Source organism: Notothenia coriiceps, unplaced genomic scaffold (assembly GCF_000735185.1).
Source record: "Notothenia coriiceps isolate Sejong01 unplaced genomic scaffold, NC01 NC01_scaffold00014738, whole genome shotgun sequence".
Classification (NCBI taxonomy): Eukaryota; Metazoa; Chordata; class Actinopteri; order Perciformes; family Nototheniidae; genus Notothenia; species Notothenia coriiceps.
Window position 1 is genome coordinate 167,623 of NW_011347439.1, and position 19,849 is coordinate 187,471.

A 19,849-nucleotide genomic window follows, 5' to 3' on the forward strand; every position below is an offset into this window, starting at 1 on the left:
TGGTAGATAGATAGATAGATAGATAGATAGATACATAGATGGATAGATAGATAGATAGATAGATAGATAGATAGATACATACATACATACATACATACATACATACATACATACATACATACATACATACATACATACATACATACATACATACATACATACATAGATGGATGGATAGATAGATAGATAGATAGATAGATATATGGATAGATACATAGATGGATGGATAGTTTGGTTATTTGTAAGCTTGTACCTCATTTCAAAGCTACTGTAAAGTCGGACACTTTGGCTAGAGAAGAGTTAATGTGAAATATGTGTAGCTGTACAGTTTAACTAGCTGAATAATGACTGTTCATGCTTGGCTGCATACACGCTCCCTCCTTCATCTGATTAAATGTGTCCACTTTAATTACAGCAGTCATCGATTTATATTCTGTTATTACCTTATTCATCAGGTGATGAATAAAGTAATAACCTGTCTGGTTCTGACCTGGTCAGTAACCTTAGCTCAGAATTAGTTATGCTCTGTTACAGAGAGTATTGGCGAACATCGCCGGCATAAAACACTTCACAGTGATTTATTCAGTGCATAGCAGAATGCCAATGGCTGTCTTTTTGTTCCATTTTGATTGTCAAGGATGAAATCCCTATCCTTTTAAGATGCGAGGCAGAAGAAGCATCGATGATATAGGGTATACTTAGGAGGATTCAAGAAATGATATTCAGCTGATCACAGAAGGATTGGCCTGACAGTTTTTCAGATTGAAGCGTAGCAGCTTTGATCATTACCCTGTGGCATGTGCATGTTTTTTTTCTCTAACCAAGGTCATCCTTAGTTGCAGGATGAGTGACGGGATGTTTTGTAAACTCATGCACGAAGCAATTGCAGAAACTATGTAGCCTAGAGAATTCTCGTATACTGTAGTTTGTGAAATGGATCGTAAAATAAAACTTTCCATTTTGTATCCTGATATAATCCAACAGTGTTAAGCCTTTTTTTATTTGTTTCTTTGCTTTCCATAATGCCTTGAAAAGAACACAACAACATATTACAGAAAGCCATTTCAAAAATGGAGATAAGTGCGGATTTACTCACAAAGATTGCATTTCATTTCATTCAATTCCAGGATTTGCAAATTCACCCTTGTGCGTTGAGCATAATCTCAATTGTAGATTGTGTGAAACAAGACTTCGCTTGAGTGGAGGAAATATCTCACTGAGTGATGTTAGAGAAGGTTGCCTCTGAATTGCAAATAGTTGCGTAGTTGTGCAGATAAGATCTAAAATGAGTTGTGAAATCAGCTTCACCATGATTAAGAACCAAGTTAAAATCTGTGTTTTACTTGTAGGGGGCATAGCAGTAGTTAAAGCTGATGTAATGTTGTGTGATTTCTTGGAAAACGTTATGATGAGGGTGAGCATGAAATTAATATTGAAATCATTGGGATGGAAATCCACATATAAGATCATATCTATATATAATAGCAAATATACGTGAATGACTATGCATAGATGCACAGATGGAATTTGAGGAAGAGATGAGACTGATGTGCAAAGACAAAGCAAATAAAAAAAATGTGCACACCTACGCAATGACCTTCCTCTGACTGGAAACTGGCACACGTACCGATTCCTTTATTTATCAGGTTATGAGCCTCTGGAGCAGAATACTGCCTCATTAACGGGCTAGTTCTTCAGCTTTAATCAGTTCACGCCTAGTCAGAGATCCTTGTGCTATTTACTCGCCTTGATATCAGTAGTTCTGTTGGAAGGCAGTAATCCTGTTAGTGTAAGCAATACATGAATAACTCAAAGACGGTGATTGCTTTGGGTTGTGGAGAAAAAAACACTAGTGGTTTCTTTTTCAAGCTGTAGTCCAACTCAACCGGACACAGAACATGTCATTTTCTTATTAATATTTCAGCAATTAGTTCATTACTTGCACTGCTCGCCTTAACACAAGCCTTTCATATAGACAGAAATCTGCTTTTTCAGAAAACATAAATGTAGGACCTTTGATTAAAAAGGGATTGATATCTTTTATTCTATTCGTTAATGCATACTGGCAACATTTCAAAAGGTGGGAAAAATTCAAATAAGACCTGCCAAAAAAAATCTAATTTCACTGCAAAGAAAGGAAGGATCACATTCTCTTTTCAGGTACGGTCATGTAAAGATGATATTTCCTTCAAATTGAGGTCTCATCATCCTTGTTCGCACCTACTGTAAGGCAGGTGGTTTTTAATACGGTTTGAATGTCATTAGAATTGTGCGGCGCAGGAAATACGAGTTACATTTCCCCCGTCATTTCAAGAATTAAAATTGGGGAGTAAATGCCTGCCAGTGAGGCTGCTGCTTATTACTTGCAAGTGGATGTAACTGAACGGTGTGTAGATGTTGGAGGTTGTATTTCTTTCGTCATCTTCGTAATGCGCTGAACGATCCTCTTGACAGCAGGTGTAATCGTTGGCAATTGAGCTCGCATGGTTTTCTGGTTATTTGTAGCACTTCGCACACATGCAAAGCAAACACTCATGGGTCTCTCCCTCTCTACGTGTCATATATCCTCTATTTATGATTTTCTCTGCCGCGCACAGCTACAGTATTAGCAGTGAAGATATAACCAACGCAGACAGCTGAAGTCGTGTTGGGTATCAGCTATGCTGGGACGATGAAAAGCCAAAGCAGTACCTAATCTCTCTGGCTCAGACACTTGGATAAGAGACGATGTGTAACGATGCTCCAAAATAACAGAGCGAAAGTAAGCTTTTGACTCACACTGTGCGGCGGCCACATTACCTTCTGTGACTCATTTCTGTCTCAAGCTTCTTATTTACGTGACTTTAGGCCAGAGCCACACTGGTTATCCTAATCGTCTTTTAAGTGATCACATGCAGCCTGCTGAAGGACTTTCTTTTGTTGAAAAACATCCAGAGCTGTGCGAAAAATGTCAAGCCTCGGCTGGTGTCTTTTTTTCGTCGTGATGCCCCGTGTAGAAGTATTTTGAAATTCGTGAACCCCCTTATTCAATTTGAAATAAAATCATCTTTGACTTGAAGTCTCCTTTATCTGACAGAGCACCGAGGTTTTATTCTGACAGTTAAAAACACAGGATTCATAGTGTGAGGCCTGGATGAAACCCGCATTTCTACAGTCTGCCGCTGAGCAGCTCCAATGGAGGTTAAATTGTTAAATCGAGGGATCCTTAATGTTGAGTGATGCGAGAGTATAACTTATTCACTGTTCTCACTCTGCATTGCCACAATCTCAGCCTTAAAGATATAACTCATGTATTGTGAATCTGTTTCGTGGTCGTATTGCGTCATTATAGTGTGCTCGCTTTGTTATCTGAGTAATAAGTGTAGAATACTATACTGCAAAAACATGTTTTCCATGATCTTTGAGTCATAGGTTCAAATATACAAAAAGCTCAAATGATTATTGAATAGATTTATTTCAGCTTGTTTGAGAAAAGCAGCATTGTAATTCTAAACTGTTGAATTTAAAAGCTGCCATTCAGAGTCGTATTGTCTACAGACGCTCAGTATAGGTTAAAAGAGTCAGAAAAACAAAGAATTGCTTTAGGTATAATAATTCCCTGCAGATAAACAACAACAAACTGAATTTGGGACTGTAAAATCATTTATATTTGTTTTTTAGTGGCAGGCATTGATAACATAATAGAGTTGAACTGGAACTGTTAAAGGGCAGATGTCATTTGACGCAGATTTAGTAGCAGATAATGAAAATTGTGAAGGCAGATCAGCGTGAAATGACATTTTTTAGCAGTACAGTTTCACAGGTAGGAGAACAGAGAGGGCCAGAAGCGCAGACCTGGCTCAGTGGAGGATTTCTAGCTCGTCTTGCAGCGCTGCAGCTGCCAGGTTGTGTTCCACTATGCTGGATGGAGTAGCCATCCTCTCACAATTGGATGGTAATGAGAGTGACTGATGGGGGCGCTCTGAGAGTCTGCCAAAAATAATGTTTTGTGTTCCTCTCGCTTGCTGTCTTGCTGTCCTTTGTGTACCGCTTCTTTTATAAATTTAAAGTCAGACAAAATGTTACAAATGTAACATTAAAATGAATGACTTTACGCTACTCTAATGAGCAGCGATGGAGTAGAAAAGTGAGGAATTTGCATTTTATTTATAACATACTTGCAGAGGTGAACATGCATATGGGACACCCTACTCTCATGGGATTTACATTCATATTAATACACAGAAATGCGTGCATGGAAGTTGTGAGAATGGAGGAGTGTGTGGTATGATTGAAACCGTGATGGCGTCTGGTTTCAATAGTTGTAATCCTGCGATTATGGAGTGCACGGCATTACACAGAGCATCTGTACGAGCTGCCTGCAGAATGCTGACAATGAGAGCAATGGCTTGTGAAAGTGGTGTTGTTTTAAACCCCTGGCCATCGGTTCAGCATCCCAACCAAAGATACAGTGTGTGCCTTCACTGTTCTACAGCTGGGATTACAACATCTGTTGTGGTAAAAAAAAAAAAAAGAAAGCAAAAAGATGGCACATTGCTTTTCCCTCGCCAGACTCATTCTTTCTGTCAGCGTGTAACACTTCTGGAAGGCTTCCAGAGTCAGATGTAGTTGTGCGTAGCCATGTCTTAGCGAGGCACATTAAGCCTCACTATTTTCCCTGGTCATTATTTCCTCTGAGCCCTGACCAAGAAGGACTGAAAGCTCACCCTTGTAATTTAACAGTCTCGTACATTGATACTTTGAAGAAAATCCCCCTCCTCCAGTACTCACATTCAACCCCTGTGTTTTCCTGTCCTGCTTCTTTAAGGATGTGAGAAAAAGAGATGCAACAAAATGTGTTAAAAAATAACAAATAATCACAATTTTTTGAATACATTTTGAGCCTTCATTATCATATCTGCTGTGCACTATTTAGCTACTCTTATCCCAAACGTTTTTTTATATATAATAAAAGGAGGAACATATCTCGATAGAAGAATATTTAATTGTAAAATAATACTTTTCCTACAATAAAGATGCGGCACCTAAAAAACACCTTTCTTTGTCCTCTATGTAGTGTTATTTTGAAACCAGTAGTGAAAAGTAACAATCACCCATGTAACACTGAGCGTAATGGGAGGGGACTAAAGTCACTCGCGTCCTCTCACTTCTTTCCATTTCAGATATGACGTATGGCAGGAAAGATGTGGAAGAAAGATGTTCCTTTTTCCCAGCCGCATTTCAATCCTGACTTATTTTAACAGGGAAGTGGTGCATACATAATTTATTTTGACTTTGCCTTGCTGGGACTGCCTTAAGGGAGGTTTCCTATTACTGAAGAGAAGTGAGGGCCACTCTGTAAATGTGACTAATGATCATTCATTAACTGCGTTTAAAGAAGTCATCTCACAATAAAAACAAATTAAGTCTCTGTTGTAACTGTGTATCACAATCTTAACTGATCAAATCAAATACCCACCTGTCCCTTGACTAATCAGAGCTTCTTTAGAGCATCAAGTCAATTAAACTGGTCTATAGGGTGGCTTGATTTACTGTGACTAAATAAAGAATGGCACTGATTTAGTAGCAATGCCTATGTGATTTCTTAGAAGCAAAATCAAAACATTCTTACCATAGCAAAGGAGACATATCCATGCCGTTCTCCAAGTGGAAATAACTGCAAACCCTTTTTGATTGCTTCTGCTTCAGGTGCATTTACAGTCAGTATCTTTACCCCTTCGTGTGTCACTTTCATGCTTCTGTATCTTTATTCTTCCCTTTATCCTTTTATTACTGTTACCTCTCTTGTCTTATCTGAACGACAGTGACATTATGCAATTCACTTCAGTATATACAGACAAACCACTTTGAAATAACACAGGGATGTTTGATGTCTATGCTGCAAGTGTGAGTAAAGGGGTTGCTTTACCTGTGTGGCCCGGTGGGTGAGGCACACAGGAGAAAAGAACAACGTAGTGTTCACTCATAGATAACAATCACTACTATGGATTTTCTTTTAAACACAAAGACGGCAAGAAAGAAATAAAGGACTTCAAATAGGAGGCAAGTTCAAAAGTTGAGGCATAGGGGGATGGGAGGTGAAGAGGGCATGTCAGCTACCAGGGATCAGAGATTAAGCCAGTGTCATTAAGGTGAAGTCCACCGGCTGTCAGGCCTCTGTGGACTTATGCAGTGGCTTGCTCTCCAAAAAGTCCAGCCAAATATAAAGAAAAGCCAAAATAATACATCAGGTCTACACGATGCGTAGACAACAAATACTCCCTGTTTTCTGTATTTCGGGTGTGTGTAGCTATTTACAGACTTTATTAGATCATGTTACAGAAATGTCACACAATTCACAAATTCACACTGCTTGCAGGGATAGCAGAGAGATATGATGTGTTGGCTGAAACACGGAGGATCATTGTTCAGTAGTACACCTATCCTGCCTCTCTATGCTGTAGCTGATATGCAGCATTGACAAATGGAATTTTTGACAGATTTTATCTAAATCTACCAATACTTGCCATCACTTCTTTTGATCTTTGTCATTGCTACGCCTTGCTGGTGTGTGCTTCAGCTATTGTAATCCAAAAGTGAACACATTGTACTGTCTGAGCCTTGCTATCCCGCATAGTGTTATACACTGCAAAACTGGGTATATTGGCAACTTCAACATGTCCTGTAGTGAATGAAAAAACAGTGGATGCGGTTGGTTTGTAGAAAGAAACAAAACATAGGAGAGAGGAATTAGAGGAGACAGGTGTTCAAAATACTTTCAAGAACCAGAGCTAAGAAAACTCCACTCATCCAAGTGCCAGACAGAAGACTCTCAACAGTCAAAATGGGCCCACATTTGGCTGGAAAAATAGTGTTAGTTTCAAGCCCTGGTTGGTGGTATTTCATGCTGTTAAAAGACAAAAACAAAGAAATGCAGTTGGCAGTAGTAATAATGACTATCCAGCCGTGATGGGCTCTGCAGCGGCTGCAACCCACTTGCCCAAGAGAACATTAGTGTTGGACAAAATCCTGGATTAATTCCAATCACAATGTTTTAACCCGTTATTCGTACAATAGTTAAAGTTCAGTATGTCCAAACTTGGACCAGTACTTTGTTAATGTAAGGGAAAGATTATTGTTTGATCATAGTGGTTAACTATTGAAACAATGTTATATATATATGAGTTGGTTAAGTAAAATTCTATATATTTTAATTCAAACATTATTCCGCTATCCGACCTCCATATCTACATTTACCTACATTCGCCCTATTTCCTCCAGTAGCACCCCACAGAATACAGCAGTTTATGGTCTTCATTTTTTATATTATTCCTATGGAGATATGCACATATGTTATAATGTATAATTCATAAAACTATATTATAATATGCCTTTGCAGACACATTTCAGAATATGCGTTTCCTTGTACTTTTGAACTGCTTTACAGTGCGATTTAAATATTAAACATACATGTAGGATGACACGAATAAAACTTAAAACATTACAGAATGTTAATTACTATTATTATTAAATCATATTATTTAATTATATTTTCTTTGTACTGGCCCGATGATTATGATTAATGGCTAACCAACCTTTTGATTATTATAAAGGTATGAGGACATAGTGGCTTCATGGAATAAAGGCAAAAGATGTTAAAGTTTAACACCTCCAAAAAGACAGTTTCAAAAATAAAGACACAACCTCATCAACAGCTATTTTTCAAGTTCTTTTTAGCTTTTAATACAAAGTGTAGGTGTTTTCTCATCTGACATCAAACCACTTGTGTTGTTTGCGATTAAGGGATCTCCAAACATTCTTCCTCTAAGTGTTTTTTAAATCCTCAACACCATTGACTGTTTGCCCAGGTACATCCCTCAGAGAAGCCAGCAGAGGGCTCAGCTGCTGGTGGGAGAGGAAGGATTTAGATCCTCCTGTTTGAGGACAGCCAAACCCTTGTGATTAATGCTTAATCCTCTCCATCATATCATGTGATCATGGCAGTGCAGCAGGGCTTTGTGAATTCATGGGGAGGCTGATGTGGGGCTGCTTGCTCCATATTTGTGTCCACATCTGTCCCTGTAATGATGTCTCTCTTATTCTCTTATTCCTTACCCTGTGTCTTTCTGTCTCTCCCTCCCTCCCTCTACATTGTCTGATGGTGCTGAGGACAGGGATGGGATCAGTGGGGATTATCACTGTCTGGAGAACAGGGCTGGATTTGTACACCATCTCTGTGGCCAGCCTGCCCTCGACTAATGGGACAGCAGTGCACTGTAGTGGCACAAGTTAATATCAGTCAAATGCTCTTAAGCAGCAACACTGTCCCTTTGGTGAGTCATCTAGGGCAGTTTTCTTCACCATGGCTCCTATGAGCAATCCATTTGTGAACAAATATGACTAAGTGATAAACAAAAAGAAGGAACTGGTGAGGAGAGCAAAAGCTGCTGGGTCTGTGCGTGCTGCCATCTAAAAACCTTCATAGCGAGATTAGGATATGCAGACAGCAGGGGTTGCAGCAATGTGAAATCCAAAAATAATTTCACCTAAATCTGCTTATTAAGAAAGAGTAAGCCCCTGGCTCCCTTTCTATATTCCAATCTGCCTTTTTTATGTCTGTTCGGGGTCCTGCTCTTTGTATTTATCACTCAGTCTTTCAATCGTGCCTGCTTTCTGCTCTGGTCAACACCGAGTTCACCGAAAATGTTAAGAAATGCAGCTGCAATCAGAATTTTGTACAAAACAGGCTCTTTAAGGTCTAGTCGCCGACTCAGGTTCCTGTGGCGTACTTTTTAAACGAGCCTTTGTGTTTCTCTGCTTTGAGAATCAAGCCTTTTATATTTCATGTCAGTAACCCAGTGTAAGAATGCATGTTCAGGCACTTTGAAGTGATTCTCTTAAAATGTAGCATCCAGCAGTATGTCTGCTTTGATCGCAGGCTCATGACACATAACCATTGGTATATTTCTTTTGATTTTTTTTTATGTCGGTGTTGACACAAAACAAACATCAATTGGACAAACATGGCTTTTGAAAACATCATCTGAAAATTGCCCCACAGGGTAAAAGTACAACCGTCTCCGCTGAGCCTTCCCACTGATGCTCTTTTTAAAAGCAAGCAGGAAGTGATCTTAAAATGCTTGTTATGTCTATTTAAAGAAATCTAAAATTATTTTATGTATGTAAATACAAAAAGCTTGTCTAACAGGATGGATTCTCACAATATTGTTGACATGCATTGGCTTTACTCCACAGCTCTTCTTGTGCTTATTCCAATAACAAATGACATCGATTTTTTTATTTGTTGGTCTGGATAACAAAAAAAGAAGAATAACTTATGAAGCCAGATAACGCAATTCAGTGATGACGCATCCAACCCGAGTGTTGCCTCACTGCAGGTGCCAGCTACTGCATGCCTGCTGAGTCCGTCAGAGAGTCAAATGGATTTGTAAACCATTCATATGTGCATGTTTAAGCTACAGTGAGGTCGACTTATAAAGCATTTGTACACTTTATTAATATGGATAATTGTCTCACATAGATGTAAACATTACTAAAGGGATGAAGGCAGCTCCGCCCCTTGTGATGACAAACAGCAGTTAGCTTTGGAGACAATCACAATCTAAACACACTTATTAGTATTTGTCATGTCCTTGAACATACAGATTGTAAATACTTACAATATTTCAGCGATAGTTGGACATTTTGGTAAATACTGTTATTTATTGAGAATTATATGTCAAGAACAACTACGCTTAAAATGTTTCATGCTAAATATAAACAGCTAGAGCAGTGGTTCTGAACTGGTCAGGCCTCGGGACCCACTTTTGCCTTTGTCAATAGATCGCGACCCGAAATTTTGAACCACTCAAACCTATTCAACAAAAAATCCTGCAGTAATATATACACTTTGCAGCATACAATATTAATTAAAGTGAAGTACAGTGCATATCCCTTATATCCCTTCACATAACTAAAGAATGCTTTTAAATAAGGTTTAATGAGATGATCAGCAAAGATGTTTTATTGAGAAGATGATCACTACGTGACAGAAGTTTTCAAAACCGTTTATGGTCTCCGGTACTTTCAGTCCAACGCCTACTGCATGCACAGCGTTAGCAAATCGGGCCTTCAAAATAAAAGTTTGACTTTTTCCCCCCCCAAAAAAAAAAAAAGGAATCTTTTTTTTTCAATTTTCTTTTTTTTCACTCACACATCTGCGACCCACTCGAAACGGGTCCGCGACCCACTTTTGGGTCGCGACCAACCATTTGAGAACCACTGAGCTAGAGGGAACAGGTGGTTAGATTAGTTGCGTAAAATACTGGAAGTAGTGGAAACAGCTAATCTTCTTCTTTTATTTATGGATCAAATAAACTGAAATGTGAGCTTTGGTGGCTTTATGCTAATAACTGAATGCTGGCTCGCGCTTCACATCTAGCTTACAGATACGTGGTATCAATGTATTGAACCCTCCCTGAAAGAATCCCATTAAGCATATTTTATCCCTTTGAAAAAACCTTACAGATTAAAATGCTTTTCAAAGAGAATATAGTCCTGGGCTCAAATGTCTATACCTCCACATGGATTCCTCAGAGACACAAAACCTTTGTGATGTGTTTCCGTCAGAAGTGTTAATCTGTTGCAGCAAAGTTTTATTTGAGCCCTTGTGATGAGAAATGAGTGACAATATGATGTCTAAAATAGTCAAGCAAAACCACCCTGTCAAGTGTATTTCTGTTCACTGAAAGGCGAGAAAAGATGCCTTCCAGCCTGTAGGTGAATGCTGAATGTAATGACAGTCTCTGACTTTTGAGTTGTCAATCAACTTGTCAATTACTCACAGCTGTCAGTGGGGTTTTAGACATATCCCTACATGCTCTCTCAGAAATGTCCACACTATTGACAGAGCAATTTCTACTCAGCATTATGCACACAACTTTGATTGGAAAATATTTGAGTCTAGATGGAGGCACAGCGGCGTTTCATAAAAAGGTGGATGAACACAATCATGAATCTTCAAAAACAACTCTTTATCGAGCAGGAATCAGTGTGAGACCTCAATGCAATCCGGTATTACAATTGTTTGGCTCGTGAGGCATCTGCAAACATTGATTTCATTGTGAAACCTTCTGCTTGTAAAAACAAAAGCGGAGTTAAAGTCTGCTGGAAATATTCAATATGTATTCCTAGCATTTAACCACACAGTAAAACAAGACATAACTTCGGTTAATGTGCCCAAGATTTATACTAGTTTAGGATCGTAACACTTACTGCAGAGTATGTTTAAATGTTTTTTCTTGCCTTGTATTTCATATTAAGCATCCCCCTACAGATATAGTAGGCCATTCCAATGCATATTTTATAAGACTTCTGTCTTCTTAGATCAAGAAACCCACTGGTTCCTCTTTAATGGCTTTCCTCCTGGCTATTCCTAATGGGTGCAGAGGAACCTCAGAACAACATTCACATATGTGCACATTCTTGCATGTAACCCATAACAATAACCCACTCAATTCAGACTGTCACCATGTTTATAAATGTGCATATAGTGAATAATGGGAGTGAGCACATGAGACGAAGCAACGTGAGATAAATGTCAGGTTTTGTGGAGTAAATAATAACCATCCATCATCAGGGTTTAGTTTAGCGAGCAGTGAAAGACCGTAGAGAGTATTAGAAAATAAGTACCGTGGTTAACTTTCCAGTGATTTATCTGTTCTTTATGCTCGATCATTCTGCTCCTCCAATGATCCTTTCATCTAATATGATACGTAGGTGTTGGTGCACTAAGGAGGTCGGATGAGCTGATGCTCAAACTGAGGTGTCACAAGCAGTGGGCAAGCGGTGGTAAGGAAGAGGAAAGGATGCAGAGATTTCTTGAGTGTGGATCCCGGACATGGATCAAGGTGTCAAGTAGAACATGGGTAATAGGATGGGACATTGTGCGGCTTTTGCTGCCACTCAATCTTCACAAATAAGACAAAAATAAGCCCTAATTCTAAGCAGTTGAGAATGACGCACAATTCATTGTCCAATCGTTTCCACATACAAATGTATAATGTATTTTCCTGTTCAATCACATAAAAGATTCTCCTGAAATCAAAAACACATTTTTCTTTATGTACCCTTACTGCCATTTATTAATCAAGATAGTTTTGATGTGAGTTGCAGAGTGCTAAAGATATCGGCTATAGAGATGTCTGCCTTCTCTTGAACATAATGGCGTGCAGCTTGTGATATTAAATGTTCAAAAAGTGTCATTAGAACTCGACGACAATGTTCCTTTCAAGAAACCACGACATGACTCAAGATAATCGACAGACCTTGTTGAATTCAGATTTTTCTCACTTAGAGCTCATTTGCATGTACTCCAAATCTTTCTATTTGCTTTCTGAACCTGAAGATTTTCATATGCACATAGTAGAACCATAAGCACACATGCCATGAGCTATGTAATATATTTGAGCCTCAATACAATCACTATAAAACCCATGTTGACACATTATTATGTAGAAAACACCGTCGGAAATATAATTCTACACTGTCACTCTCTTGTGAGGCCCTGGAAATAATGTATTGAGGGTGTTTTTAATACCTTTCCAATATTGGCTAACAGATAAACTCAGACACTGTGGTAGCAAAAGGCTTCTAAACCCGGAAATAGTTGTCAAAATAATGTATAAACATGTCACCCATGCAAACACATCCCTCATTTGTATCAAAAAGCAAAGTTGCCTGTATTTAATAAATGCTCAGTAATTTTCTGTTTTGGTGCTGAGCAGCAGAATCACATCCTACTGTATAAAAGGCAGATAATGAGACCACAGGGGAACACACAGGAAACGACTGCACCAAATTGTCTTCTGATAGTTACTGTGAAGGAGATGGTAAGGGTCAAATCAGACTGCAGAGAGAGTGCACTAATTTGGCTTGCATGTGTTCCGAACTTTGTGTTGATTCTATTGCAGCAAAAGCAAATTTAAAAAGAGAACAATATCGACGCTCTAACAGTCAAGTGTCTCTTCACCCTCAAGCAATAAGGCCTGAAGTGGCTATTGGTAAGAGCACATTGGCTTGTTGGCTGGTGTGCTGTCAAATGTCTCCATAATGATCATTGGGACCTAAAGGACCAGAAAAAAAAAGGAAGCTGACTCCGTTTTTCGAGTATGTATTCTCTTTGTGTTGCATGGAAGTGGTTGTAGTATCATATTTCCAAAAGTAATCTGTGCTTTGGTGATGTGTTTGGAAGGCGTGGGCCCACTGCAGAGTGTGAATGATAGACGGGCTGCCAGCACGGATGGATGAAGGGTGTTGGCAGTACTGACGCTAGTCTGTGCCAGAGCCCGGCGAACATTGTTCAGTCTTGGCCTCTAATCCATGGGATCTGAAACAGAGGTGCTGACTCCAGTCAAAAAAGCTGAGCACAGTCATTAAAGAAAGCTACCCCCTGCTCACCATTAGACGTCATGGTCTAAATATAACCCTCTGTGAAAGAACACACTCTCTTGTCGGGCAATTTCATATTCAGTCTGTGCTCTTCAAATTTGTCCCCCTTTTATTAGCCCTCAGGATTATGATTACTCTCCAATTGAAAATTTTTGCCAACCCAACCATAGCGGTTCCTCATCTGATCCTCAAGGCAAAAACAAGTCTCTCTGCAGTAAGTTTCTCAAACCCAGAGAAATCATATTTCCATGTGCAGTAACTCGGTAATGCTCTCCTAGGTGCAGCGTTTTCTTTGCACAGTGGGATTCTGCCACGGTAACAAAAACAAATACATCTTTAAAAGGTGAGGCCCTGTGAATATTCTCTACCTACTGCACAATGTAAGACAATCATTATTTGTGTATTATCATACACCAGGGCATACAATTCCCTGCTCTGGTATGCTTACTGTAGTTATTCTTTAAATGGATAATAACAGGCAAGGGTAAACATTGCACATACATGTCCATTTATAAGCTCAACAAATTACTCTTCAACCACAGGAAGAATGGTTTTCTTAAGTATCTTATCCCAAACACTGGAGCTGATTATCATTTTATCTTCAGGATATTATCTAATGTTCCTGCAGCCATCAAGTCTTTGTTCCCTCTTATCCCTATTAGATAGATCAAATGTGAAATCTGTTAGTTCTACCCATGTAGAAAATTAATTGAAGTTGGATGAGAAAAAGGTGCTGTTCATTTTTTTTCTTTTTTTAGAGTAAGTTATCTACACATGTTCATTTGTAATACCCTCCAGGCGAAATCTGAAATTGAAATCTATCCGAGCTACGACTCAATTTAAATTGAATAGGTTCAATGTTGGAAGTAAAAGCAATTTTCAATGAGTATGACCGTGCAAACAAGAGGAATTCATGACAAACACAGCAGAGCTCCCTGTGGTTCAGGGATAGGAATCCAGGCCATGACTCTGCATGTGTTGTCCACATGGCCAGGGGAGCCATCAAATCGCATCATAAGGACATGTGGACATGTTTGTTCTGACTAGTCCAGAGGATCATCATCCTCTCGCCCTCTAGCCCCCTAACCTCCAGCCACGGATAACTTCAGCTCTGTTTAAACAAATCTGGGTGACTGGCTGCTCCTGTCAATGTCATTACCAACCAGGGTGAGATCCTGTCTCATTCGCGTACCCACAAACAGGGATCTCACTTGAGAGCAGTGTGGGAGTGCTGAGGAGAGACACTTTCAGATTTGAAAGGGCAGAAACCTCCGCCTCCATGCAGGGCAACCGGCCTGGATGATTTGACGTGCCACTGTTGATTCCGTCACTCACCAAATCAAAGAAACAGTGATGCTGATGTAAAAGCAGAAGGGGCTATGTGTTTTTCTTGATCCTTACATCATGGTCGTGAGAGCAAAAACTGAAACGGATTCTCCGTAACCTTCTCTCCCAGCCCCTTAGCGTAAACTAATTTCTCTGCTCAATTACGGTTTATGTCAAATGCAAGATGCCACAATTAATGTTTATGACTGATTAAGTATTGAAGTGTGGGTTATTGGTTCATGGGGCATTGAGCCCAATGTTTGTTTAAGGGCTGTAAAGACAAAGCTTTGTCTTTCCATTTGCATGCGTTTTAATTACCGCATGATTGTTTGATTACATCGTGAAGGACGTTTTTTGCATAGATTAAGGAAGAAAAAGTCATGTGACTCAATTAACAAGAGTCCGCCATCAAACTGTGTGCCTAAAGCAATCGAGACTGTGAATGTGATGAAATTATATAAGGCCAACCATGAAATCAGACGTCATATTCATTCTTTAGATACCATATTTATGAGTATTGGTGCCATCACACTTAATTAATTAGCTTAAGTCATCACAGCCCGGGACCCCGATACATTCTGTGCCTGTGATAATGCTATTTGTCTTTTCAAAGACTTATCATGACTGAGATATAGAGAAATTAGTGTCTTGCAGACAAATGTATTGTATGAAGTCGGGACTGTGTAGTTCATGCTATTAAACCAATGAAACAACACTATCCTTCCCACATGTCCCAGGCATGACTTCCAGATGAGTTTAACCCCTGTGTGCACTCTGTCAAAGTAGATTATCTGCTCTGCTCTCTTGCATAAGGCATGCCATTGGGTAAGCTTGTTCAACTCGTATATAAAGAACACAGCCATTTTTCAATTCTCGACTAGAAAGACAATCACCTCAGCAATGGTTTCACCATCATTAGACAATGAAAAAGCTACATATCCACAGTTGAGATACTATCTGTAATTAACTGCAGCATGCACTGTCACAGAACCAAGGACAAAGGAGATTTGCTTCTGGTTCTGTCTGTCTTTTGTCCTACACCAATGACATAAAACACACCACTAAAAGGGGGAATCTCAAGTACCGTACTCGGGAGCCATTCAACAACTTTTCCTCTCCAGTCATTTCTGTTGCTACTTCACACTTAATCAAATCAATTTTTTATATCTCCATAACTCATTTACCCGCTCTTACTGAAGCAGGGCCAGATTCAAAGAAGGGTTAATTGAGTGCAGGTACCTGGTGTGGCCCACCAGTCCCGACTCCTGACCAACACTTACAAGAATGACACACTTGGCATTTCAGTGAATATTCTGCAGTTTGAGCCTCTTAGGCAATATAAGCAAACATATCATTTTGGAACAAAAACATTTCAAGCAAAGTGAAATGGATAAAGATCTCCCAAGTTTGCTGGCCATGGAATTTAAATGTGTTGTTTGTTTCCTATCAGATGTAAACAAATAGAAAGCTCCAGAGATAAATAGTATCAACACTCTAGGTAGGTCTATTGAATCGGCAAGGAAATAAACAGCAGCTTGTCTTGACTGACAAGCACATGCACATTATTCCTCTCCAACCACAACAGTTATTTCTCCATTGTTGACAACTCTTCTATCTCTTAGCCTTGTGGGTTCCATTAGTCATTGTTTTAGTGCTTCAGTTTAACATTTTGCTGTTCTGCATTTTTTTCAAGTGTTTATGTTGACCCCCAACTGGGATATACTGTTTCATATTTTTGTAGCTGAGAGAAAAGGTAAGCAGAACCTGAAAACTCACGACTGATATATCAGGGGAAATATAAAGGAGATGGATGGCAGGCTTTGAATGTCTGTCACAGCCACGTTCTCTGGCAGCTCAATTTGAAATGGAACTCATTTCTAAGTCATCACGGTCCAGATTTATTGTATATTCATTTCTGTCCTTTTAAAATGTCCTATTTTGCAAACAGCGTGTTTATTGTAGCATACTTCAGTTGAGGATAGGGTAGATGCTCATTTCCCTTCCTACACAATCAGGTTTCTTGCTTGTGACCTGTTATCTTTCCTTTTCTCCCACAGCATGGGAAATAATGGGCTCAAGGGGTAAGGAGTCTGGCGAATGTTTCTGGAAATAGATTAAGACATGCCCTGTGCACCCACCCCCTCTACCTACACTCCCCTCTTCAGTGAGATTCATTTCCCCTTTCAATTCCCAGGCCAATTTTTCACCACCGCAAATGTCTGTATGTTTTCTCTCATCCATCCTACAATGTGCGGACTGTCTCTCAAAAAAGCCCAAAGGTTGCAATCGAAAAGCCTCTAATCTTGTCGAGCAATTACAAAACCACAAACATTCATTAATATGTAAGCAGAAAACCTGCTAGTACCCTTAAGTGACTGCTTCAAAAAGCCACAAAAGTGTCACTTGTATTATTAATATTTGTAGCATCACTAATATGTTCTGCTTCAGTTATAAACCGTTTCCAATTTGAGTCCTGGGTGGCTTGGCGACAGCCGTGGTTACTGTGGTAACAGCAGATTTAATGCTACATGTCCCAGAGTTTTCTCGACTACTTAATCAAAAATACAACATAACTGATGAACAGTTTATAGTGAAGCCAAAATTCTTTGAATAAGGAAGTCTGCCATTATTTCAGCACGATCGGCATCATGCTGTTTGAACAATTTCCGTTAGTGCTTACCGTGGTTACAAATACATGTGTGTCCTGTCCTGTATGTCTTTCCGGTGAAATTACCCCCTTCTTATGTGAAGCAGCCATAGTTGTCACTAGAAGAAAACAAACACTAAACTGCAGATGTAATTGTTTTTATATCAGTATAATCAAATTAGGCTTAGTAACATGCATGTATCATTTTTTCTGTTCATGTCAAGGGAATATGAATGGCTGTCTACATCAAACCATATAGAACATATGAATAAAGAATGTAAAAAGTGTACATCAAATGAAAAAATGGAGACCATAAATTGTGATGTAAGTTCTCTCTGATATATTTGAAAAAAACTACAAAAACAACATTAAAGTATTTATTTATTTTACCTTTCTTGCAATGTCAGTGACATGCAGATTTGAATTGAAACCCTTTTTTTCTCCTCTCATTATGGAAATGTGAATTTTAAATATAGCAAGTGCAGAGTAACACACCAGAGATGAAAGGGGAACAATAGTATCCCTCTCAGACTTGCCCACAGTTTCCTCAAGCAAAATGCTGAGTTGATGACACACACTCAGCACTCATGAATTATTCAATAGCCTAGTTTCATTTTGGCGAAAAACTTGAGGTGATTATTATATCTACTGTCTTCAGGGTGAATAAACACCCCCACCCCCCCATTGTATATTCTTAGGCTGGATATATCCGCTGCAATAGGAAATAGCTGCAAGCTCTGAATCCATGTATGATGTTTTGTTAAGTGTCTAAAAGTGTAAAAATGTCCAAACAACTTAGGGATTTGTTGGGACTGATAACGAAAACAAATAAAATAGAGCTGACTACATTAAATAAACTTCTTTATTGCATCTAATTTGATATTATCCAGAGTACTGTTTCCCTATAGGCACATATATAGGCTTACATTAATTAAAGGCTTAGCATCTTACAGATCTAACCTTAAAGCAAGCATTATGCAGAGATGCTTATATATATATATACAGTTGCGAGAAAAAGTATGTGAACCCTTTGGAATTACCTGGATTTCTGCATAAGTTGGTTATAAAATGTGTTCTGATCTGCACGTTTGAAGTTTGCAAAAGAGCACCTGGATGTTCCACAGCACTACTGGCAAAATATTCTGTGGACAGATGAAACCAAAGTTGAGTTGTTTGGAAGGAACACACAACGCTATGTGTGGAGAAAAAAAGGCACAGCACACCAACATCAAAACCTCATCCCAACTGTGAAGTATGGTGGAGGGAGCATCATGGTTTGGGGCTGCCTTTTGCTGCCTCAGGGCCTGGACAGATGCCATCATCGAGGGAAAAATGAATTCTCAAGTTTATACAAGAGCATTTTGCTGGAGAACTTAAAGGCCATCCTGTCCACCAATTGAAGCTCAACAGAAGTGGGTGAGCCAACAGGACAACGACCCAAAGCACAGAAAGTAAATCAAAACAGAATGGCTTCAAACAGAAGAGAATAAAAAAACCGCTTCTGGAGTGGCCCAGTCAGAGTCCTGACCTCAACCCATTGAGAGATGATGTGGCATGACTCAAGAGAGCGATTCACACCAGGACATCCCAAGAATATTGCTGGAACTGAAACAGTTTGTAAAAGAGGAATGGTCCAAAATTCCTCTGACGGGCGTTGTGGCCAGGTCCGTGATATGGGCAACTATAGGAAACGTTTGGTTGAGGTTATTGGCTGCCAAAGGAGGGGTCAACGGGCCGAAAAATAAAAAAAAAAAAAGTTATTATAATCGCAAGGGTTGCACATACTTTTTCGCACCCCTGCACTGTGAAATGTTTACATGGTGTGTTCAATAAAAACATATAAATGGTTTGTGTGGTCTTAGCTTAAGGCAGACTGTCGTTTGTTCTATTGTTGTGACTTAGATGAAAGATCAGAACACCATTTTATGACCCAATTTATGCAGAAACTCCAGGTAGTTCCAAAAGGGGTCACATACCTTTTTCTTGCAAACTGTATATATGTATATATATATAAATAATGCATATTCCATGTATATTTTATAGAAAAGAGTTTTTGAGATCACATAAGCGTTTTGTATTCATTCATTATTTTCATTTTTTTGGGTTATCCGTGCTTGTTGTGTGTACTTTAGCACTCTCCTTTAACGCTTTAATGAAGCCTGTGATCAATTAACATCTGATCTGGTTTACAGTTTATACCAAATCTAAAATTTAACAGTTTTAAAATAGAAAGTGGTCATTTGAGGATAGGCAACATCATGCTGATAAGCAGAAAAAGGGTTGAAAAAACAACACATTTTTTAAGGCGAAAAAACAGCAGCACGCAGTAAACAGAGTTGGAAAGTGAGTATTGGGGATCCTTGGCGGATAATGAGGAAGAGGGCTGTGTTGGAAATGAGAAATGCAAAAATAATGGGATTTTTTTCAAAAAAGAGTATATAATTTGAA